General features: G+C 43.2%; 58 non-coding genes across 58 annotated transcripts; all 58 read left to right on the top strand.

Moving 5' to 3' along the window:
• The first annotated feature begins 85 nt into the window (after positions 1–85).
• Positions 86–204, top strand: LOC145573962 (5S ribosomal RNA). Its single transcript, XR_014097934.1, has one exon. It is a non-coding gene; the product is annotated as a 5S ribosomal RNA (ribosomal RNA).
• A 188-nt stretch (positions 205–392) lies between these two features.
• On the top strand, positions 393–511 carry LOC145572936 (5S ribosomal RNA). Its single transcript, XR_014097057.1, has one exon. It is a non-coding gene; the product is annotated as a 5S ribosomal RNA (ribosomal RNA).
• Positions 512–700: 189 nt separating this feature from the next.
• On the top strand, positions 701–819 carry LOC145573180 (5S ribosomal RNA). The gene has a single exon (XR_014097289.1). It is a non-coding gene; the product is annotated as a 5S ribosomal RNA (ribosomal RNA).
• A 189-nt stretch (positions 820–1,008) lies between these two features.
• LOC145573168 (5S ribosomal RNA) lies at positions 1,009–1,127 on the top strand. Its single transcript, XR_014097278.1, has one exon. It is a non-coding gene; the product is annotated as a 5S ribosomal RNA (ribosomal RNA).
• A 188-nt stretch (positions 1,128–1,315) lies between these two features.
• LOC145573156 (5S ribosomal RNA) lies at positions 1,316–1,434 on the top strand. The gene has a single exon (XR_014097267.1). It is a non-coding gene; the product is annotated as a 5S ribosomal RNA (ribosomal RNA).
• Positions 1,435–1,622: 188 nt separating this feature from the next.
• Positions 1,623–1,741, top strand: LOC145572870 (5S ribosomal RNA). The gene has a single exon (XR_014096995.1). It is a non-coding gene; the product is annotated as a 5S ribosomal RNA (ribosomal RNA).
• A 188-nt stretch (positions 1,742–1,929) lies between these two features.
• On the top strand, positions 1,930–2,048 carry LOC145572850 (5S ribosomal RNA). The gene has a single exon (XR_014096975.1). It is a non-coding gene; the product is annotated as a 5S ribosomal RNA (ribosomal RNA).
• A 188-nt stretch (positions 2,049–2,236) lies between these two features.
• Positions 2,237–2,355, top strand: LOC145572878 (5S ribosomal RNA). The gene has a single exon (XR_014097003.1). It is a non-coding gene; the product is annotated as a 5S ribosomal RNA (ribosomal RNA).
• A 189-nt stretch (positions 2,356–2,544) lies between these two features.
• On the top strand, positions 2,545–2,663 carry LOC145573093 (5S ribosomal RNA). The gene has a single exon (XR_014097206.1). It is a non-coding gene; the product is annotated as a 5S ribosomal RNA (ribosomal RNA).
• A 189-nt stretch (positions 2,664–2,852) lies between these two features.
• On the top strand, positions 2,853–2,971 carry LOC145573989 (5S ribosomal RNA). The gene has a single exon (XR_014097961.1). It is a non-coding gene; the product is annotated as a 5S ribosomal RNA (ribosomal RNA).
• Positions 2,972–3,158: 187 nt separating this feature from the next.
• On the top strand, positions 3,159–3,277 carry LOC145573144 (5S ribosomal RNA). Its single transcript, XR_014097256.1, has one exon. It is a non-coding gene; the product is annotated as a 5S ribosomal RNA (ribosomal RNA).
• A 188-nt stretch (positions 3,278–3,465) lies between these two features.
• Positions 3,466–3,584, top strand: LOC145572977 (5S ribosomal RNA). Its single transcript, XR_014097095.1, has one exon. It is a non-coding gene; the product is annotated as a 5S ribosomal RNA (ribosomal RNA).
• Positions 3,585–3,773: 189 nt separating this feature from the next.
• On the top strand, positions 3,774–3,892 carry LOC145573988 (5S ribosomal RNA). The gene has a single exon (XR_014097960.1). It is a non-coding gene; the product is annotated as a 5S ribosomal RNA (ribosomal RNA).
• A 187-nt stretch (positions 3,893–4,079) lies between these two features.
• LOC145572821 (5S ribosomal RNA) lies at positions 4,080–4,198 on the top strand. The gene has a single exon (XR_014096947.1). It is a non-coding gene; the product is annotated as a 5S ribosomal RNA (ribosomal RNA).
• A 188-nt stretch (positions 4,199–4,386) lies between these two features.
• Positions 4,387–4,505, top strand: LOC145573133 (5S ribosomal RNA). The gene has a single exon (XR_014097245.1). It is a non-coding gene; the product is annotated as a 5S ribosomal RNA (ribosomal RNA).
• Positions 4,506–4,693: 188 nt separating this feature from the next.
• LOC145573960 (5S ribosomal RNA) lies at positions 4,694–4,812 on the top strand. Its single transcript, XR_014097932.1, has one exon. It is a non-coding gene; the product is annotated as a 5S ribosomal RNA (ribosomal RNA).
• Positions 4,813–5,000: 188 nt separating this feature from the next.
• Positions 5,001–5,119, top strand: LOC145572871 (5S ribosomal RNA). The gene has a single exon (XR_014096996.1). It is a non-coding gene; the product is annotated as a 5S ribosomal RNA (ribosomal RNA).
• A 189-nt stretch (positions 5,120–5,308) lies between these two features.
• Positions 5,309–5,427, top strand: LOC145572880 (5S ribosomal RNA). The gene has a single exon (XR_014097005.1). It is a non-coding gene; the product is annotated as a 5S ribosomal RNA (ribosomal RNA).
• A 189-nt stretch (positions 5,428–5,616) lies between these two features.
• LOC145573122 (5S ribosomal RNA) lies at positions 5,617–5,735 on the top strand. Its single transcript, XR_014097234.1, has one exon. It is a non-coding gene; the product is annotated as a 5S ribosomal RNA (ribosomal RNA).
• Positions 5,736–5,924: 189 nt separating this feature from the next.
• LOC145573111 (5S ribosomal RNA) lies at positions 5,925–6,043 on the top strand. The gene has a single exon (XR_014097223.1). It is a non-coding gene; the product is annotated as a 5S ribosomal RNA (ribosomal RNA).
• A 189-nt stretch (positions 6,044–6,232) lies between these two features.
• On the top strand, positions 6,233–6,354 carry LOC145573070 (5S ribosomal RNA). The gene has a single exon (XR_014097183.1). It is a non-coding gene; the product is annotated as a 5S ribosomal RNA (ribosomal RNA).
• A 188-nt stretch (positions 6,355–6,542) lies between these two features.
• Positions 6,543–6,661, top strand: LOC145573099 (5S ribosomal RNA). Its single transcript, XR_014097212.1, has one exon. It is a non-coding gene; the product is annotated as a 5S ribosomal RNA (ribosomal RNA).
• Positions 6,662–6,850: 189 nt separating this feature from the next.
• LOC145573091 (5S ribosomal RNA) lies at positions 6,851–6,969 on the top strand. The gene has a single exon (XR_014097204.1). It is a non-coding gene; the product is annotated as a 5S ribosomal RNA (ribosomal RNA).
• A 189-nt stretch (positions 6,970–7,158) lies between these two features.
• Positions 7,159–7,273, top strand: LOC145573131 (5S ribosomal RNA). Its single transcript, XR_014097243.1, has one exon. It is a non-coding gene; the product is annotated as a 5S ribosomal RNA (ribosomal RNA).
• A 189-nt stretch (positions 7,274–7,462) lies between these two features.
• On the top strand, positions 7,463–7,581 carry LOC145573998 (5S ribosomal RNA). Its single transcript, XR_014097970.1, has one exon. It is a non-coding gene; the product is annotated as a 5S ribosomal RNA (ribosomal RNA).
• A 181-nt stretch (positions 7,582–7,762) lies between these two features.
• Positions 7,763–7,881, top strand: LOC145572859 (5S ribosomal RNA). Its single transcript, XR_014096984.1, has one exon. It is a non-coding gene; the product is annotated as a 5S ribosomal RNA (ribosomal RNA).
• A 189-nt stretch (positions 7,882–8,070) lies between these two features.
• Positions 8,071–8,189, top strand: LOC145572921 (5S ribosomal RNA). The gene has a single exon (XR_014097043.1). It is a non-coding gene; the product is annotated as a 5S ribosomal RNA (ribosomal RNA).
• Positions 8,190–8,378: 189 nt separating this feature from the next.
• LOC145572823 (5S ribosomal RNA) lies at positions 8,379–8,497 on the top strand. The gene has a single exon (XR_014096949.1). It is a non-coding gene; the product is annotated as a 5S ribosomal RNA (ribosomal RNA).
• Positions 8,498–8,677: 180 nt separating this feature from the next.
• On the top strand, positions 8,678–8,796 carry LOC145572972 (5S ribosomal RNA). The gene has a single exon (XR_014097091.1). It is a non-coding gene; the product is annotated as a 5S ribosomal RNA (ribosomal RNA).
• Positions 8,797–8,985: 189 nt separating this feature from the next.
• LOC145572822 (5S ribosomal RNA) lies at positions 8,986–9,104 on the top strand. The gene has a single exon (XR_014096948.1). It is a non-coding gene; the product is annotated as a 5S ribosomal RNA (ribosomal RNA).
• Positions 9,105–9,285: 181 nt separating this feature from the next.
• Positions 9,286–9,404, top strand: LOC145573087 (5S ribosomal RNA). Its single transcript, XR_014097200.1, has one exon. It is a non-coding gene; the product is annotated as a 5S ribosomal RNA (ribosomal RNA).
• Positions 9,405–9,592: 188 nt separating this feature from the next.
• On the top strand, positions 9,593–9,711 carry LOC145573076 (5S ribosomal RNA). The gene has a single exon (XR_014097189.1). It is a non-coding gene; the product is annotated as a 5S ribosomal RNA (ribosomal RNA).
• Positions 9,712–9,898: 187 nt separating this feature from the next.
• LOC145573065 (5S ribosomal RNA) lies at positions 9,899–10,017 on the top strand. Its single transcript, XR_014097178.1, has one exon. It is a non-coding gene; the product is annotated as a 5S ribosomal RNA (ribosomal RNA).
• A 188-nt stretch (positions 10,018–10,205) lies between these two features.
• Positions 10,206–10,324, top strand: LOC145573053 (5S ribosomal RNA). Its single transcript, XR_014097167.1, has one exon. It is a non-coding gene; the product is annotated as a 5S ribosomal RNA (ribosomal RNA).
• A 188-nt stretch (positions 10,325–10,512) lies between these two features.
• On the top strand, positions 10,513–10,631 carry LOC145573041 (5S ribosomal RNA). Its single transcript, XR_014097156.1, has one exon. It is a non-coding gene; the product is annotated as a 5S ribosomal RNA (ribosomal RNA).
• A 188-nt stretch (positions 10,632–10,819) lies between these two features.
• LOC145573950 (5S ribosomal RNA) lies at positions 10,820–10,938 on the top strand. The gene has a single exon (XR_014097923.1). It is a non-coding gene; the product is annotated as a 5S ribosomal RNA (ribosomal RNA).
• A 188-nt stretch (positions 10,939–11,126) lies between these two features.
• Positions 11,127–11,245, top strand: LOC145573959 (5S ribosomal RNA). Its single transcript, XR_014097931.1, has one exon. It is a non-coding gene; the product is annotated as a 5S ribosomal RNA (ribosomal RNA).
• Positions 11,246–11,433: 188 nt separating this feature from the next.
• LOC145572934 (5S ribosomal RNA) lies at positions 11,434–11,552 on the top strand. Its single transcript, XR_014097055.1, has one exon. It is a non-coding gene; the product is annotated as a 5S ribosomal RNA (ribosomal RNA).
• Positions 11,553–11,741: 189 nt separating this feature from the next.
• On the top strand, positions 11,742–11,860 carry LOC145572899 (5S ribosomal RNA). The gene has a single exon (XR_014097022.1). It is a non-coding gene; the product is annotated as a 5S ribosomal RNA (ribosomal RNA).
• A 193-nt stretch (positions 11,861–12,053) lies between these two features.
• Positions 12,054–12,172, top strand: LOC145572968 (5S ribosomal RNA). The gene has a single exon (XR_014097087.1). It is a non-coding gene; the product is annotated as a 5S ribosomal RNA (ribosomal RNA).
• A 188-nt stretch (positions 12,173–12,360) lies between these two features.
• LOC145573030 (5S ribosomal RNA) lies at positions 12,361–12,479 on the top strand. Its single transcript, XR_014097145.1, has one exon. It is a non-coding gene; the product is annotated as a 5S ribosomal RNA (ribosomal RNA).
• Positions 12,480–12,668: 189 nt separating this feature from the next.
• On the top strand, positions 12,669–12,787 carry LOC145573018 (5S ribosomal RNA). The gene has a single exon (XR_014097134.1). It is a non-coding gene; the product is annotated as a 5S ribosomal RNA (ribosomal RNA).
• Positions 12,788–12,976: 189 nt separating this feature from the next.
• LOC145573069 (5S ribosomal RNA) lies at positions 12,977–13,098 on the top strand. The gene has a single exon (XR_014097182.1). It is a non-coding gene; the product is annotated as a 5S ribosomal RNA (ribosomal RNA).
• Positions 13,099–13,286: 188 nt separating this feature from the next.
• LOC145573006 (5S ribosomal RNA) lies at positions 13,287–13,405 on the top strand. Its single transcript, XR_014097123.1, has one exon. It is a non-coding gene; the product is annotated as a 5S ribosomal RNA (ribosomal RNA).
• A 188-nt stretch (positions 13,406–13,593) lies between these two features.
• LOC145572995 (5S ribosomal RNA) lies at positions 13,594–13,712 on the top strand. Its single transcript, XR_014097112.1, has one exon. It is a non-coding gene; the product is annotated as a 5S ribosomal RNA (ribosomal RNA).
• Positions 13,713–13,901: 189 nt separating this feature from the next.
• On the top strand, positions 13,902–14,020 carry LOC145572983 (5S ribosomal RNA). The gene has a single exon (XR_014097101.1). It is a non-coding gene; the product is annotated as a 5S ribosomal RNA (ribosomal RNA).
• A 189-nt stretch (positions 14,021–14,209) lies between these two features.
• LOC145573029 (5S ribosomal RNA) lies at positions 14,210–14,328 on the top strand. The gene has a single exon (XR_014097144.1). It is a non-coding gene; the product is annotated as a 5S ribosomal RNA (ribosomal RNA).
• Positions 14,329–14,517: 189 nt separating this feature from the next.
• Positions 14,518–14,636, top strand: LOC145572815 (5S ribosomal RNA). Its single transcript, XR_014096942.1, has one exon. It is a non-coding gene; the product is annotated as a 5S ribosomal RNA (ribosomal RNA).
• Positions 14,637–14,825: 189 nt separating this feature from the next.
• Positions 14,826–14,944, top strand: LOC145572970 (5S ribosomal RNA). Its single transcript, XR_014097089.1, has one exon. It is a non-coding gene; the product is annotated as a 5S ribosomal RNA (ribosomal RNA).
• A 189-nt stretch (positions 14,945–15,133) lies between these two features.
• LOC145572958 (5S ribosomal RNA) lies at positions 15,134–15,252 on the top strand. Its single transcript, XR_014097078.1, has one exon. It is a non-coding gene; the product is annotated as a 5S ribosomal RNA (ribosomal RNA).
• A 189-nt stretch (positions 15,253–15,441) lies between these two features.
• LOC145572947 (5S ribosomal RNA) lies at positions 15,442–15,560 on the top strand. Its single transcript, XR_014097067.1, has one exon. It is a non-coding gene; the product is annotated as a 5S ribosomal RNA (ribosomal RNA).
• A 189-nt stretch (positions 15,561–15,749) lies between these two features.
• Positions 15,750–15,868, top strand: LOC145572935 (5S ribosomal RNA). The gene has a single exon (XR_014097056.1). It is a non-coding gene; the product is annotated as a 5S ribosomal RNA (ribosomal RNA).
• Positions 15,869–16,057: 189 nt separating this feature from the next.
• Positions 16,058–16,176, top strand: LOC145572923 (5S ribosomal RNA). The gene has a single exon (XR_014097045.1). It is a non-coding gene; the product is annotated as a 5S ribosomal RNA (ribosomal RNA).
• A 188-nt stretch (positions 16,177–16,364) lies between these two features.
• Positions 16,365–16,483, top strand: LOC145572816 (5S ribosomal RNA). Its single transcript, XR_014096943.1, has one exon. It is a non-coding gene; the product is annotated as a 5S ribosomal RNA (ribosomal RNA).
• Positions 16,484–16,671: 188 nt separating this feature from the next.
• On the top strand, positions 16,672–16,790 carry LOC145572912 (5S ribosomal RNA). The gene has a single exon (XR_014097034.1). It is a non-coding gene; the product is annotated as a 5S ribosomal RNA (ribosomal RNA).
• A 188-nt stretch (positions 16,791–16,978) lies between these two features.
• On the top strand, positions 16,979–17,097 carry LOC145572849 (5S ribosomal RNA). The gene has a single exon (XR_014096974.1). It is a non-coding gene; the product is annotated as a 5S ribosomal RNA (ribosomal RNA).
• A 188-nt stretch (positions 17,098–17,285) lies between these two features.
• Positions 17,286–17,404, top strand: LOC145572877 (5S ribosomal RNA). Its single transcript, XR_014097002.1, has one exon. It is a non-coding gene; the product is annotated as a 5S ribosomal RNA (ribosomal RNA).
• A 189-nt stretch (positions 17,405–17,593) lies between these two features.
• Positions 17,594–17,712, top strand: LOC145573979 (5S ribosomal RNA). The gene has a single exon (XR_014097950.1). It is a non-coding gene; the product is annotated as a 5S ribosomal RNA (ribosomal RNA).
• Positions 17,713–17,824: the final 112 nt, after the last annotated feature.

Here is a 17,824-nt window from a genome sequence, read left to right as displayed (position 1 = left end):
GGGCGATCGGGCGCAAAGTTACGGCATTTTAAAAGAAATCAGGGGCTGGAAAGGGTATAAATAAAAATTAACGCTCTAAGTAAATGGGTGCGCTCATACCAGCACTAATGCACCGGATCCCATCAGAACTCCGCAGTTAAGCGTGCTTGGGCGAGAGTAGTACTAGGATGGGTGACCTCCTGGGAAGTCCTCGTGTTGCACCCCCTTTTCGGCGAATTCGGAATTTATTTTTGTTTTTGGTTATTTTGATTTGAGACGCGTAGATCCCGAAAAACTAACCAATTTGAAAGAAAAAAATGTTTAGTTCGGGCGATCGGGCGTAAAGTTACGGCATTTTAAAAGAAATCAGGGGCTGGAAAGGGTATAAATAAAAATTAACGCTCTAAGTAAATGGGTGCGATCATACCAGCACTAATGCACCGGATCCCATCAAAACTCCGCAGTTAAGCGTGCTTGGGCGAGAGTAGTACTAGGATGGGTGACCTCCTGGGAAGTCCTCGTGTTGCACCCCTTTTTCGGCGAAATCGGAATTTATTTTTGTTTTTGGTTATTTTGATTTGAGACGCGTAGATCCCGAAAAACTAACCAATTTGAAAGAAAAAAAATGTTTAGTTCGGGCGATCGGGCGCAAAGTTACGGCATTTTAAAAGAAATCAGGGGCTGGAAAGGGTATAAATAAAAATTAACGCTCTAAGTAAATGGGTGCGATCATACCAGCACTAATGCACCGGATCCCATCAGAACTCCGCAGTTAAGCGTGCTTGGGCGAGAGTAGTACTAGGATGGGTGACCTCCTGGGAAGTCCTCGTGTTGCACCCCTTTTTCGGCGAATTCGGAATTTATTTTTGTTTTTGGTTATTTTGATTTGAGACGCGTAGATCCCGAAAAACTAACCAATTTGAAAGAAAAAAAATGTTTAGTTCGGGCGATCAGGCGCAAAGTTACGGCATTTTAAAAGAAATCAGGGGCTGGAAAGGGTATAAATAAAAATTAACGCTCTAAGTAAATGGGTGCGATCATACCAGCACTAATGCACCGGATCCCATCAGAACTCCGCAGTTAAGCGTGCTTGGGCGAGAGTAGTACTAGGATGGGTGACCTCCTGGGAAGTCCTCGTGTTGCACCCCTTTTTCGGCGAATTCGGAATTTATTTTTGTTTTTGGTTATTTTGATTTGAGACGCGTAGATCCCGAAAAACTAACCAATTTGAAAGAAAAAAATGTTTAGTTCGGGCGATCGGGCGCAAAGTTACGGCATTTTAAAAGAAATCAGGGGCTGGAAAGGGTATAAATAAAAATTAACGCTCTAAGTAAATGGGTGCGATCATACCAGCACTAATGCACCGGATCCCATCAGAACTCCGCAGTTAAGCGTGCTTGGGCGAGAGTAGTACTAGGATGGGTGACCTCCTGGGAAGTCCTCGTGTTGCACCCCTTTTTCGGCGAATTCGGAATTTATTTTTGTTTTTGGTTATTTTGATTTGAGACGCGTAGATCCCGAAAAACTAACCAATTTGAAAGAAAAAAATGTTTAGTTCGGGCAATCGGGCGCAAAGTTACGGCATTTTAAAAGAAATCAGGGGCTGGAAAGGGTATAAATAAAAATTAACGCTCTAAGTTAATGGGTGCGATCATACCAGCACTAATGCAACGGATCCCATCAGAACTCCGCAGTTAAGCGTGCTTGGGCGAGAGTAGTACTAGGATGGGTGACCTCCTGGGAAGTCCTCGTGTTGCACCCCTTTTTCGGCGAATTCGGAATTTATTTTTGTTTTTGGTTATTTTGATTTGAGACGCGTAGATCCCGAAAAACTAACCAATTTGAAAGAAAAAAATGTTTAGTTCGGGCGATCGGGCGCAAAGTTACGGCATTTTAAAAGAAATCAGGGGCTGGAAAGGGTATAAATAAAAATTAACGCTCTAAGTAAATGGGTGCGATCACACCAGCACTAATGCACCGGATCCCATCAGAACTCCGCAGTTAAGCGTGCTTGGGCGAGAGTAGTACTAGGATGGGTGACCTTCTGGGAAGTCCTCGTGTTGCACCCCTTTTTCGGCGAATTCGGAATTTATTTTTGTTTTTGGTTATTTTGATTTGAGACGCGTAGATCCCGAAAAACTAACCAATTTGAAAGAAAAAAATGTTTAGTTCGGGCGATCGGGCGCAAAGTTACGGCATTTTAAAAGAAATCAGGGGCTGGAAAGGGTATAAATAAAAATTAACGCTCTAAGTAAATGGGTGCGATCATACCAGCACTAATGCACCGGATCCCATCAGAACTCCGCAGTTAAGCGTGCTTAGGCGAGAGTAGTACTAGGATGGGTGACCTCCTGGGAAGTCCTCGTGTTGCACCCCTTTTTCGGCGAAATCGGAATTTATTTTTGTTTTTGGTTATTTTGATTTGAGACGCGTAGATCCCGAAAAACTAACCAATTTGAAAGAAAAAAAATGTTTAGTTCGGGCGATCGGGCGCAAAGTTACGGCATTTTAAAATAAATCAGGGGCTGGAAAGGGTATAAATAAAAATTAACGCTCTAAGTAAATGGGTGCGATCATACCAGCACTAATGCACCGGATCCCATCAGAACTCCGCAGTTAAGCGTGCTTGGGCGAGAGTAGTACTAGGATGGGTGACCTCCTGGGAAGTCCTCGTGTCGCACCCCTTTTTCGGCGAATTCGGAATTTATTTTTGTTTTTGGTTATTTTGATTTGAGACGCGTAGATCCCGAAAAACTAACCAATTTGAAAGAAAAAAAATGTTTAGTTCGGGCGATCGGGCGCAAAGTTACGGCATTTTAAAAGAAATCAGGGGCTGGAAAGGGTATAAATAAAAATTAACGCTCTAAGTAAATGGGTGCGATCATACCAGCACTAATGCACCGGATCCCATCAGAACTCTGCAGTTAAGCGTGCTTGGGCGAGAGTAGTACTAGGATGGGTGACCTCCTGGGAAGTCCTCGTGTTGCACCCCTTTTTCGGCGAATTCGGAATTTATTTTTGTTTTTGGTTATTTTGATTTGAGACGCGTAGATCCCGAAAAACTAACCAATTTGAAAGACAAAATGTTTGGTTCGGGCGATCGGGCGCAAAGTTACGGCATTTTAAAAGAAATCAGGGGCTGGAGAGGGTATAAATAAAAATTAACGCTCTAAGTAAATGGGTGCGATCATACCAGCACTAATGCACCGGATCCCATCAGAACTCCGCAGTTAAGCGTGCTTGGGCGAGAGTAGTACTAGGATGGGTGACCTCCTGGGAAGTCCTCGTGTTGCACCCCTTTTTCGGCGAATTCGGAATTTATTTTTGTTTTTGGTTATTTTGATTTGAGACGCGTAGATCCCGAAAAACTAACCAATTTGAAAGAAAAAAATGTTTAGTTCGGGCGATCGGGCGCAAAGTTACGGCATTTTAAAAGAAATCAGGGGCTGGAAAGGGTATAAATAAAAATTAACGCTCTAAGTAAATGGGTGCGATCATACCAGCACTAATGCACCGGATCCCATCAGAACTCCGCAGTTAAGCGTGCTTGGGCGAGAGTAGTACTAGGATGGGTGACCTCCTGGGAAGTCCTCGTGTCGCACCCCTTTTTCGGCGAATTCGGAATTTATTTTTGTTTTTGGTTATTTTGATTTGAGACGCGTAGATCCCGAAAAACTAACCAATTTGAAAGAAAAAAAATGTTTAGTTCGGGCGATCGGGCGCAAAGTTACGGCATTTTAAAAGAAATCAGGGGCTGGAAAGGGTATAAATAAAAATTAACGCTCTAAGTAAATGGGTGCGATCATACCAGCACTAATGCACCGGATCCCATCAGAACTCTGCAGTTAAGCGTGCTTGGGCGAGAGTAGTACTAGGATGGGTGACCTCCTGGGAAGTCCTCGTGTTGCACCCCTTTTTCGGCGAATTCGGAATTTATTTTTGTTTTTGGTTATTTTGATTTGAGACGCGTAGATCCCGAAAAACTAACCAATTTGAAAGACAAAATGTTTGGTTCGGGCGATCGGGCGCAAAGTTACGGCATTTTAAAAGAAATCAGGGGCTGGAGAGGGTATAAATAAAAATTAACGCTCTAAGTAAATGGGTGCGATCATACCAGCACTAATGCACCGGATCCCATCAGTACTCCGCAGTTAAGCGTGCTTGGGCGAGAGTAGTACTAGGATGGGTGACCTCCTGGGAAGTCCTCGTGTTGCACCCCTTTTTCGGCGAATTCGGAATTGATTTTTGTTTTTGGTTATTTTGATTTGAGACGCGTAGATCCCGAAAAGCTAACCAATTTGAAAGAAAAAAATGTTTAGTTCGGGCGATCGGGCGCAAAGTTACGGCATTTTAAAAGAAATCAGGGGCTGGAAAGGGTATAAATAAAAATTAACGCTCTAAGTAAATGGGTGCGATCATACCAGCACTAATGCACCGGATCCCATCAGAACTCCGCAGTTAAGCGTGCTTGGGCGAGAGTAGTACTAGGATGGGTGACCTCCTGGGAAGTCCTCGTGTTGCACCCCCTTTTCGGCGAATTCGGAATTTATTTTTGTTTTTGGTTATTTTGATTTGATACGCGTAGATCCCGAAAAACTAACCAATTTGAAAGAAAAAAATGTTTAGTTCGGGCGATCGGGCGCAAAGTTACGGCATTTTAAAAGAAATCAGGGGCTGGAAAGGGTATAAATAAAAATTAACGCTCTAAGTAAATGGGTGCGCTCATACCAGCACTAATGCACCGGATCCCATCAGAACTCCGCAGTTAAGCGTGCTTGGGCGAGAGTAGTACTAGGATGGGTGACCTCCTGGGAAGTCCTCGTGTTGCACCCCCTTTTCGGCGAATTCGGAATTTATTTTTGTTTTTGGTTATTTTGATTTGAGACGCGTAGATCCCGAAAAACTAACCAATTTGAAAGAAAAAAATGTTTAGTTCGGGCGATCGGGCGCAAAGTTACGGCATTTTAAAAGAAATCAGGGGCTGGAAAGGGTATAAATAAAAATTAACGCTCTAAGTAAATGGGTGCGATCATACCAGCACTAATGCACCGGATCCCATCAAAACTCCGCAGTTAAGCGTGCTTGGGCGAGGGTAGTACTAGGATGGGTGACCTCCTGGGAAGTCCTCGTGTTGCACCCCTTTTTCGGCGAAATCGGAATTTATTTTTGTTTTTGGTTATTTTGATTTGAGACGCGTAGATCCCGAAAAACTAACCAATTTGAAAGAAAAAAAATGTTTAGTTCGGGCGATCGGGCGCAAAGTTACGGCATTTTAAAAGAAATCAGGGGCTGGAAAGGGTATAAATAAAAATTAACGCTCTAAGTAAATGGGTGCGATCATACCAGCACTAATGCACCGGATCCCATCAGAACTCCGCAATTAAGCGTGCTTGGGCGAGAGTAGTACTAGGATGGGTGACCTCCTGGGAAGTCCTCGTGTTGCACCCCTTTTTCGGCGAAATCGGAATTTATTTTTGTTTTTGGTTATTTTGATTTGAGACGCGTAGATCCCGAAAAACTAACCAATTTGAAAGAAAAAAAATGTTTAGTTCGGGCGATCGGGCGCAAAGTTACGGCATTTTAAAAGAAATCAGGGGCTGGAAAGGGTATAAATAAAAATTAACGCTCTAAGTAAATGGGTGCGATCATACCAGCACTAATGCACCGGATCCCATCAGAACTCCGCAGTTAAGCGTGCTTGGGCGAGAGTAGTACTAGGATGGGTGACCTCCTGGGAAGTCCTCGTGTTGCACCCCTTTTTCGGCGAAATCGGAATTTATTTTTGTTTTTGGTTATTTTGATTTGAGACGCGTAGATCCCGAAAAACTAACCAATTTGAAAGAAAAAAAATGTTTAGTTCGGGCGATCGGGCGCAAAGTTACGGCATTTTAAAAGAAATCAGGGGCTGGAAAGGGTATAAATAAAAATTAACGCTCTAAGTAAATGGGTGCGATCATACCAGCACTAATGCACCGGATCCCATCAGAACTCCGCAGTTAAGCGTGCTTGGGCGAGAGTAGTACTAGGATGGGTGACCTCCTGGGAAGTCCTCGTGTTGCACCCCTTTTTCGGCGAATTCGGAATTTATTTTTGTTTTTGGTTATTTTGATTTGAGACGCGTAGATCCCGAAAAACTAACCAATTTGAAAGAAAAAAAATGTTTAGTTTGGGCGATCTGGCGCAAAGTTACGGCATTTTAAAAGAAATCAGGGGCTGGAAAGGGTATAAATAAAAATTAACGCTCTAAGTAAATGGGTGCTATCATACCAGCACTAATGCACCGGATCCCATCAGAACTCCGCAGTTAAGCGTGCTTGGGCGAGAGTAGTAGTACTAGGATGGGTGACCTCCTGGGAAGTCCTCGTGTTGCACCCCTTTTTCGGCGAATTCGGAATTTATTTTTGTTTTTGGTTATTTTGATTTGAGACGCGTAGATCCCGAAAAACTAACCAATTTGAAAGAAAAAAATGTTTAGTTCGGGCGATCGGGCGCAAAGTTACGGCATTTTAAAAGAAATCAGGGGCTGGAAAGGGTATAAATAAAAATTAACGCTCTAAGTAAATGGGTGCGATCATACCAGCACTAATGCACCGGATCCCATCAGAACTCCGCAGTTAAGCGTGCTTGGGCGAGAGTAGTACTAGGATGGGTGACCTCCTGGGAAGTCCTCGTGTTGCACCCCTTTTTCGGCGAATTCGGAATTTATTTTTGTTTTTGGTTATTTTGATTTGAGACGCGTAGATCCCGAAAAACTAACCAATTTGAAAGAAAAAAATTGTTTAGTTCGGGCGATCGGGCGCAAAGTTACGGCATTTTAAAAGAAATCAGGGGCTGGAAAGGGTATAAATAAAAATTAACGCTCTAAGTAAATGGGTGCGATCATACCAGCACTAATGCACCGGATCCCATCAGAACTCCGCAGTTAAGCGTGCTTGGCCGAGAGTAGTACTAGGATGGGTGACCTCCTGGGAGGTCCTCTTGTTGCACCCCTTTTTCGGCGAATTCGGAATTTATTTTTGTTTTTGGTTATTTTGATTTGAGACGCGTAGATCCCGAAAAACTAACCAATTTGAAAGAAAAAAAATGTTTAGTTCGGGCGATCGGGCGCAAAGTTACGGCATTTTAAAAGAAATCAGGGGCTGGAAAGGGTGTAAATAAAAATTAACGCTCTAAGTAAATGGGTGCGATCATACCAGCACTAATGCACCGGAATTAGAACTCCGCAGTTAAGCGTGCTTGGGCGAGAGTAGTACTAGGATGGGTGACCTCCTGGGAAGTCCTCGTGTTGCACCCCTTTTTCGGCGAATTCGGAATTTATTTTTGTTTTTGGTTATTTTGATTTGAGACGCGTAGATCCCGAAAAACTAACCAATTTGAAAGAAAAAAAATGTTTAGTTCGGGCGATCGGGCGCAAAGTTACGGCATTTTAAAAGAAATCAGGGGCTGGAAAGGGTATAAATAAAAATTAACGCTCTAAGTAAATGGGTGCGATCATACCAGCACTAATGCACCGGATCCCATCAGAACTCCGCAGTTAAGCGTGTTTGGGCGAGAGTAGTACTAGGATGGGTGACCTCCTGGGAAGTCCTCGTGTTGCACCCCTTTTTCGGCGAATTCGGAATTTATTTTTGTTTTTGGTTATTTTGATTTGAGACGCGTAGATCCCGAAAAACTAACCAATTTGAAAGAAAAAAAATGTTTAGTTCGGGCGCAAAGTTACGGCATTTTAAAAGAAATCAGGGGCTGGAAAGGGTATAAATAAAAAGTAACGCTCTAAGTAAATGGGTGCGATCATACCAGCACTAATGCACCGGATCCCATCAGAACTCCGCAGTTAAGCGTGCTTGGGCGAGAGTAGTACTAGGATGGGTGACCTCCTGGGAAGTCCTCGTGTCGCACCCCTTTTTCGGCGAATTCGGAATTTATTTTTGTTTTTGGTTATTTTGATTTGAGACGCGTAGATCCCGAAAAACTAACCAATTTGAAAGAAAAAAAATGTTTAGTTCGGGTGATCGGGCGCAAAGTTACGGCATTTTAAAAGAAATCAGGGGCTGGAAAGGGTATAAATAAAAATTAACGCTCTAAGTAAATGGGTGCGATCATACCAGCACTAATGCACCGGATCCCGTCAGAACTCCGCAGTTAAGCGCGCTTGGGCGAGAGTAGTACTAGGATGGGTGACCTCCTGGGAAGTCCTCGTGTTGCACCCCTTTTTCGGCGAATTCGGAATTTATTTTTGTTTTTGGTTATTTTGATTTGAGACGCGTAGATCCCGAAAAACTAACCAATTTGAAAGAAAAAAAATGTTTAGTTCTGGCGATCGGGCGCAAAGTTACGGCATTTTAAAAGAAATCAGGGGCTGGAAAGGGTATAAATAAAAATTAACGCTCTAAGTAAATGGGTGCGATCATACCAGCACTAATGCACCGGATCCCATCAGAACTCCGCAGTTAAGCGCGCTTGGGCGAGAGTAGTACTAGGATGGGTGACCTCCTGGGAAGTCCTCGTGTTGCACCCCTTTTTCGGCGAATTCGGAATTTATTTTTGTTTTTGGTTATTTTGATTTGAGACGCGTAGATCCCGAAAAACTAACCAATTTGAAAGAAAAAAATGTTTAGTTCGGGCGCAAAGTTACGGCATTTTAAAAGTAATCAGGGGCTGGAAAGGGTATAAATAAAAATTAACGCTCTAAGTAAATGGGTGCGATCACACCAGCACTAATGCACCGGATCCCATCAGAACTCCGCAGTTAAGCGTGCTTGGGCGAGAGTAGTACTAGGATGGGTGACCTCCTCGGAAGTCCTCGTGTTGCACCCCTTTTTCGGCGAATTCGGAATTTATTTTTGTTTTTGGTTATTTTGATTTGAGACGCGTAGATCCCGAAAAACTAACCAATTTGAAAGAAAAAAAATGTTAAGTTCGGGCGATCGGGCGCAAAGTTACGGCATTTTAAAAGAAATCAGGGGCTGGAAAGGGTATAAATAAAAATTAACGCTCTAAGTAAATGGGTGCGATCATACCAGCACTAATGCACCGGATCCCATCAGAACTCCGCAGTTAAGCGCGCTTGGGCGAGAGTAGTACTAGGATGGGTGACCTCCTGGGAAGTCCTCGTGTTGCACCCCTTTTTCGGCGAATTCGGAATTTATTTTTGTTTTTGGTTATTTTGATTTGAGACGCGTAGATCCCGAAAAACTAACCAATTTGAAAGAAAAAAATGTTTAGTTCGGGCGCAAAGTTACGGCATTTTAAAAGAAATCAGGGGCTGGAAAAGGGTATAAATAAAAATTAACGCTCTAAGTAACTGGGTGCGATCATACCAGCACTAATGCACCGGATCCCATCAGAACTCCGCAGTTAAGCGTGCTTGGGCGAGAGTAGTACTAGGATGGGTGACCTCCTGGGAAGTCCTCGTGTTGCACCCCTTTTTCTTCGAATTCGGAATTTATTTTTGTTTTTGGTTATTTTGATTTGAGATGCGTAGATCCCGAAAAACTAACCAATTTGAAAGAAAAAAATGTTTAGTTCGGGCGATCGGGCGCAAAGTTACGGCATTTTAAAAGAAATCAGGGGCTGGAAAGGGTATAAATAAAAATTAACGCTCTAAGTAAATGGGTGCGATCATACCAGCACTAATGCACCGGATCCCATCAGAACTCCGCAGTTAAGCGTGCTTGGGCGAGAGTAGTACTAGGATGGGTGACCTCCTGGGAAGTCCTCGTGTTGCACCCCTTTTTCGGCGAATTCGGAATTTATTTTTGTTTTTGGTTATTTTGATTTGAGACGCGTAAATCCCGAAAAACTAACCAATTTGAAAGACAAAATGTTTGGTTCGGGCGATCGGGCGCAAAGTTACGGCATTTTAAAAGAAATCAGGGGCTGGAGAGGGTATAAATAAAAATTAACGCTCTAAGTAAATGGGTGCGATCATACCAGCACTAATGCACCGGATCCCATCAGAACTCCGCAGTTAAGCGTGCTTGGGCGAGAGTAGTACTAGGATGGGTGACCTCCTGGGAAGTCCTCGTGTTGCACCCCTTTTTCGGCGAATTCGGAATTTATTTTTGTTTTTGGTTATTTTGATTTGAGACGCGTAGATCCCGAAAAACTAACCAATTTGAAAGAAAAAAATGTTTAGTTCGGGCGATCGGGCGCAAAGTTACGGCATTTTAAAAGAAATCAGGGGCTGGAAAGGGTATAAATAAAAATTAACGCTCTAAGTAAATGGGTGCGATCATACCAGCACTAATGCACCGGATCCCATCAGAACTCCGCAGTTAAGCGTGCTTGGGCGAGAGTAGTACTAGGATGGGTGACCTCCTGGGAAGTCCTCGTGTTGCACCCCTTTTTCGGCGAATTCGGAATTTATTTTTGTTTTTGGTTATTTTGATTTGAGACGCGTAGATCCCGAAAAACTAACCAATTTGAAAGAAAAAAATGTTTAGTTCGGGCGATCGGGCGCAAAGTTACGGCATTTTAAAAGAAATCAGGGGCTGGAAAGGGTATAAATAAAAATTAACGCTCTAAGTAAATGGGTGCGATCATACCAGCACTAATGCACCGGATCCCATCAGAACTCCGCAGTTAAGCGTGCTTGGGCGAGAGTAGTACTAGGATGGGTGACCTCCTGGGAAGTCCTCGTGTTGCACCCCTTTTTCGGCGAATTCGGAATTTATTTTTGTTTTTGGTTATTTTGATTTGAGACGCGTAGATCCCGAAAAGCTAACCAATTTGAAAGAAAAAAATGTTTAGTTCGGGCGATCGGGCGCAAAGTTACGGCATTTTAAAAGAAATCAGGGGCTGGAAAGGGTATAAATAAAAATTAACGCTCTAAGTAAATGGGTGCGATCATACCAGCACTAATGCACCGGATCCCATCAGAACTCCGCAGTTAAGCGTGCTTGGGCGAGAGTAGTACTAGGATGGGTGACCTCCTGCGAAGTCCTCGTGTTGCACCCCCTTTTCGGCGAATTCGGAATTTATTTTTGTTTTTGGTTATTTTGATTTGAGACGCGTAGATCCCGAAAAACTAACCAATTTGAAAGAAAAAAATGTTTAGTTCGGGCGATCGGGCGCAAAGTTACGGCATTTTAAAAGAAATCAGGGGCTGGAAAGGGTATAAATAAAAATTAACGCTCTAAGTAAATGGGTGCGCTCATACCAGCACTAATGCACCGGATCCCATCAGAACTCCGCAGTTAAGCGTGCTTGGGCGAGAGTAGTACTAGGATGGGTGACCTCCTGGGAAGTCCTCGTGTTGCACCCCCTTTTCGGCGAATTCGGAATTTATTTTTGTTTTTGGTTATTTTGATTTGAGACGCGTAGATCCCGAAAAACTAACCAATTTGAAAGAAAAAAATGTTTAGTTCGGGCGATCGGGCGCAAAGTTACGGCATTTTAAAAGAAATCAGGGGCTGGAAAGGGTATAAATAAAAATTAACGCTCTAAGTAAATGGGTGCGATCATACCAGCACTAATGCACCGGATCCCATCAAAACTCCGCAGTTAAGCGTGCTTGGGCGAGAGTAGTACTAGGATGGGTGACCTCCTGGGAAGTCCTCGTGTTGCACCCCTTTTTCGGCGAAATCGGAATTTATTTTTGTTTTTGGTTATTTTGATTTGAGACGCGTAGATCCCGAAAAACTAACCAATTTGAAAGAAAAAAAATGTTTAGTTCGGGCGATCGGGCGCAAAGTTACGGCATTTTAAAAGAAATCAGGGGCTGGAAAGGGTATAAATAAAAATTAACGCTCTAAGTAAATGGGTGCGATCATACCAGCACTAATGCACCGGATCCCATCAGAACTCCGCAGTTAAGCGTGCTTGGGCGAGAGTAGTGCTAGGATGGGTGACCTCCTGGGAAGTCCTCGTGTTGCACCCCTTTTTCGGCGAATTCGGAATTTATTTTTGTTTTTGGTTATTTTGATTTGAGACGCGTAGATCCCGAAAAACTAACCAATTTGAAAGAAAAAAATGTTTAGTTCGGGCGATCGGGCGCAAAGTTACGGCATTTTAAAAGAAATCAGGGGCTTGAAAGGGTATAAATAAAATAAAAATTAACGCTCTAAGTAAATGGGTGCGATCATACCAGCACTAATGCACCGGATCCCATTAGAACTCCGCAGTTAAGCGTGCTTGGGCGAGAGTAGTGCTAGGATGGGTGACCTCCTGGGAAGTCCTCGTGTTGCACCCCTTTTTCGGCGAATTCGGAATTTATTTTTGTTTTTGGTTATTTTGATTTGAGACGCGTAGATCCCGAAAAACTAACCAATTTGAAAGAAAAAAATGTTTAGTTCGGGCGATCGGGCGCAAAGTTACGGCATTTTAAAAGAAATCAGGGGCTGGAAAGGGTATAAATAAAAATTAACGCTCTAAGTAAATGGGTGCGATCATACCAGCACTAATGCACCGGATCCCATCAGAACTCCGCAGTTAAGCGTGCTTGGGCGAGAGTAGTACTAGGATGGGTGACCTCCTGGGAAGTCCTCGTGTTGCACCCCTTTTTCGGCGAATTCGGAATTTATTTTTGTTTTTGGTTATTTTGATTTGAGACGCGTAGATCCCGAAAAACTAACCAATTTGAAAGAAAAAAAATGTTTAGTTCGGGCGATCGGGCGCAAAGTTACGGCATTTTAAAAGAAATCAGGGGCTGGAAAGGGTATAAATAAAAATTAACGCTCTAAGTAAATGGGTGCGATCATACCAGCACTAATGCACCGGATCCCATCAGAACTCCGCAGTTAAGCGTGCTTGGGCGAGAGTAGTACTAGGATGGGTGACCTCCTGGGAAGTCCTCGTGTTGCACCCCTTTTTCGGCGAATTCGGAATTTATTTTTGTTTTTGGTTATTTTGATTTGAGACGCGTAGATCCCGAAAAACTAACCAATTTGAAAGAAAAAAAATGTTTAGTTTGGGCGATCGGGCGCAAAGTTACGGCATTTTAAAAGAAATCAGGGGCTGGAAAGGGTATAAATAAAAATTAACGCTCTAAGTAAATGGGTGCTATCATACCAGCACTAATGCACCGGATCCCATCAGAACTCCGCAGTTAAGCGTGCTTGGGCGAGAGTAGTAGTACTAGGATGGGTGACCTCCTGGGAAGTCCTCGTGTTGCACCCCTTTTTCGGCGAATTCGGAATTTATTTTTGTTTTTGGTTATTTTGATTTGAGACGCGTAGATCCCGAAAAACTAACCAATTTGAAAGAAAAAAATGTTTAGTTCGGGCGATCGGGCGCAAAGTTACGGCATTTTAAAAGAAATCAGGGGCTGGAAAGGGTATAAATAAAAATTAACGCTCTAAGTAAATGGGTGCGATCATACCAGCACTAATGCACCGGATCCCATCAGAACTCCGCAGTTAAGCGTGCTTGGGCGAGAGTAGTACTAGGATGGGTGACCTCCTGGGAAGTCCTCGTGTTGCACCCCTTTTTCGGCGAATTCGGAATTTATTTTTGTTTTTGGTTATTTTGATTTGAGACGCGTAGATCCCGAAAAACTAACCAATTTGAAAGAAAAAAATGTTTAGTTCGGGCGATCGGGCGCAAAGTTACGGCATTTTAAAAGAAATCAGGGGCTGGAAAGGGTATAAATAAAAATTAACGCTCTAAGTAAATGGGTGCGATCATACCAGCACTAATGCACCGGATCCCATCAGAACTCCGCAGTTAAGCGTGCTTGGGCGAGAGTAGTACTAGGATGGGTGACCTCCTGGGAAGTCCTCGTGTTGCACCCCTTTTTCGGCGAAATCGGAATTTATTTTTGTTTTTGGTTATTTTGATTTGAGACGCGTAGATCCCGAAAAACTAACCAATTTGAAAGAAAAAAAATGTTTAGTTCGGGCGATCGGGCGCAAAGTTACGGCATTTTAAAAGAAATCAGGGGCTGGAAAGGGTATAAATAAAAATTAACGCTCTAAGTAAATGGGTGCGATCATACCAGCACTAATGCACCGGATCCCATCAGAACTCCGCAGTTAAGCGTGCTTGGGCGAGAGTAGTACTAGGATGGGTGACCTCCTGGGAAGTCCTCGTGTTGCACCCCTTTTTCGGCGAAATCGGAATTTATTTTTGTTTTTGGTTATTTTGATTTGAGACGCGTAGATCCCGAAAAACTAACCAATTTGAAAGAAAAAAAATGTTTAGTTCGGGCGATCGGGCGCAAAGTTACGGCATTTTAAAAGAAATCAGGGGCTGGAAAGGGTATAAATAAAAATTAACGCTCTAAGTAAATGGGTGCGATCATACCAGCACTAATGCACCGGATCCCATCAGAACTCCGCAGTTAAGCATGCTTAGGCGAGAGTAGTACTAGGATGGGTGACCTCCTGGGAAGTCCTCGTGTTGCACCCCTTTTTCGGCGAAATCGGAATTTATTTTTGTTTTTGGTTATTTTGATTTGAGACGCGTAGATCCCGAAAAACTAACCAATTTGAAAGAAAAAAAATGTTTAGTTCGGGCGATCGGGCGCAAAGTTACGGCATTTTAAAAGAAATCAGGGGCTGGAAAGGGTATAAATAAAAATTAACGCTCTAAGTAAATGGGTGGGATCATACCAGCACTAATGCACCGGATCCCATCAGAACTCCGCAGTTAAGCGTGCTTGGGCGAGAGTAGTACTAGGATGGGTGACCTCCTGGGAAGTCCTCGTGTTGCACCCCTTTTTCGGCGAAATCGGAATTTATTTTTGTTTTTGGTTATTTTGATTTGAGACGCGTAGATCCCGAAAAACTAACCAATTTGAAAGAAAAAAAATGTTTAGTTCGGGCGATCGGGCGCAAAGTTACGGCATTTTAAAAGAAATCAGGGGCTGGAAAGGGTATAAATAAAAATTAACGCTCTAAGTAAATGGGTGCGATCATACCAGCACTAATGCACCGGATCCCATCAGAACTCCGCAGTTAAGCGTGCTTGGGCGAGAGTAGTACTAGGATGGGTGACCTCCTGGGAAGTCCTCGTGTTGCACCCCTTTTTCGGCGAATTCGGAATTTATTTTTGTTTTTGGTTATTTTGATTTGAGACGCGTAGATCCCGAAAAACTAACCAATTTGAAAGAAAAAAAATGTTTAGTTCGGGCGATCGGGCGCAAAGTTACGGCATTTTAAAAGAAATCAGGGGCTGGAAAGGGTATAAATAAAAATTAACGCTCTAAGTAAATGGGTGCGATCATACCAGCACTAATGCACCGGATCCCATCAGAACTCCGCAGTTAAGCGTGCTTGGGCGAGAGTAGTACTAGGATGGGTGACCTCCTGGGAAGTCCTCGTGTTGCACCCCTTTTTCGGCGAATTCGGAATTTATTTTTGTTTTTGGTTATTTTGATTTGAGACGCGTAGATCCCGAAAAACTAACCAATTTGAAAGAAAAAAAATATTTAGTTCGGGCGATCGGGCGCAAAGTTACGGCATTTTAAAAGAAATCAGGGGCTGGAAAGGGTATAAATAAAAATTAACGCTCTAAGTAAATGGGTGCGATCATACCAGCACTAATGCACCGGATCCCATCAGAACTCCGCAGTTAAGCGTGCTTGGGCGAGAGTAGTACTAGGATGGGTGACCTCCTGGGAAGTCCTCGTGTTGCACCCCTTTTTCGGCGAATTCGGAATTTATTTTTGTTTTTGGTTATTTTGATTTGAGACGCGTAGATCCCGAAAAACTAACCAATTTGAAAGAAAAAAAATGTTTAGTTCGGGCGATCGGGCGCAAAGTTACCGCATTTTAAAAGAAATCAGGGGCTGGAAAGGGTATAAATAAAAATTAACGCTCTAAGTAAATGGGTGCGATCATACCAGCACTAATGCACCGGATCCCATCAGAACTCCGCAGTTAAGCGTGCTTGGGCGAGAGTAGTACTAGGATGGGTGACCTCCTGGGAAGTCCTCGTGTTGCACCCCTTTTTCGGCGAATTCGGAATTTATTTTTGTTTTTGGTTATTTTGATTTGAGACGCGTAGATCCCGAAAAACTAACCAATTTGAAAGAAAAAAAATGTTTAGTTCGGGCGATCAGGCGCAAAGTTACGGCATTTTAAAAGAAATCAGGGGCTGGAAAGGGTATAAATAAAAATTAACGCTCTAAGTAAATGGGTGCGATCATACCAGCACTAATGCACCGGATCCCATCAGAACTCCGCAGTTAAGCGTGCTTGGGCGAGAGTAGTACTAGGATGGGTGACCTCCTGGGAAGTCCTCGTGTTGCACCCCTTTTTCGGCGAATTCGGAATTTATTTTTGTTTTTGGTTATTTTGATTTGAGACGCGTAGATCCCGAAAAACTAACCAATTTGAAAGAAAAAAATGTTTAGTTCGGGCGATCGGGCGCAAAGTTACGGCATTTTAAAAGAAATCAGGGGCTGGAAAGGGTATAAATAAAAATTAACGCTCTAAGTAAATGGGTGCGATCATACCAGCACTAATGCACCGGATCCCATCAGAATTCCGCAGTTAAGCGTGCTTGGGCGAGAGTAGTACTAGGATGGGTGACCTCCTGGGAAGTCCTCGTGTTGCACCCCTTTTTCGGCGAATTCGGAATTTATTTTTGTTTTTGGTTATTTTGATTTGAGACGCGTAGATCCCGAAAAACTAACCAATTTGAAAGAAAAAAATGTTTAGTTCGGGCGATCGGGCGCAAAGTTACGGCATTTTAAAAGAAATCAGGGGCTGGAAAGGGTATAAATAAAAATTAACGCTCTAAGTTAATGGGTGCGATCATACCAGCACTAATGCACCGGATCCCATCAGAACTCCGCAGTTAAGCGTGCTTGGGCGAGAGTAGTACTAGGATGGGTGACCTCCTGGGAAGTCCTCGTGTTGCACCCCTTTTTCGGCGAATTCGGAATTTATTTTTGTTTTTGGTTATTTTGATTTGAGACGCGTAGATCCCGAAAAACTAACCAATTTGAAAGAAAAAAATGTTTAGTTCGGGCGATCGGGCGCAAAGTTACGGCATTTTAAAAGAAATCAGGGGCTGGAAAGGGTATAAATAAAAATTAACGCTCTAAGTAAATGGGTGCGATCACACCAGCACTAATGCACCGGATCCCATCAGAACTCCGCAGTTAAGCGTGCTTGGGCGAGAGTAGTACTAGGATGGGTGACCTTCTGGGAAGTCCTCGTGTTGCACCCCTTTTTCGGCGAATTCGGAATTTATTTTTGTTTTTGGTTATTTTGATTTGAGACGCGTAGATCCCGAAAAACTAACCAATTTGAAAGAAAAAAATGTTTAGTTCGGGCGATCGGGCGCAAAGTTACGGCATTTTAAAAGAAATCAGGGGCTGGAAAGGGTATAAATAAAAATTAACGCTCTAAGTAAATGGGTGCGATCATACCAGCACTAATGCACCGGATCCCATCAGAACTCCGCAGTTAAGCGTGCTTAGGCGAGAGTAGTACTAGGATGGGTGACCTCCTGGGAAGTCCTCGTGTTGCACCCCTTTTTCGGCGAAATCGGAATTTATTTTTGTTTTTGGTTATTTTGATTTGAGACGCGTAGATCCCGAAAAACTAACCAATTTGAAAGAAAAAAAATGTTTAGTTCGGGCGATCGGGCGCAAAGTTACGGCATTTTAAAAGAAATCAGGGGCTGGAAAGGGTATAAATAAAAATTAACGCTCTAAGTAAATGGGTGCGATCATACCAGCACTAATGCACCGGATCCCATCAGAACTCCGCAGTTAAGCGTGCTTGGGCGAGAGTAGTACTAGGATGGGTGACCTCCTGGGAAGTCCTCGTGTCGCACCCCTTTTTCGGCGAATTCGGAATTTATTTTTGTTTTTGGTTATTTTGATTTGAGACGCGTAGATCCCGAAAAACTAACCAATTTGAAAGAAAAAAAATGTTTAGTTCGGGCGATC

Source organism: Chenopodium album, chromosome 12, assembly GCF_948465745.1.
Source record: "Chenopodium album chromosome 12, dcCheAlbu1.1, whole genome shotgun sequence".
NCBI classification, from domain to species: Eukaryota; Viridiplantae; Streptophyta; class Magnoliopsida; order Caryophyllales; family Amaranthaceae; genus Chenopodium; species Chenopodium album.
Note: the sequence above shows the minus strand (reverse complement) of the source record. Positions and strands in the feature narration are given on the sequence as shown.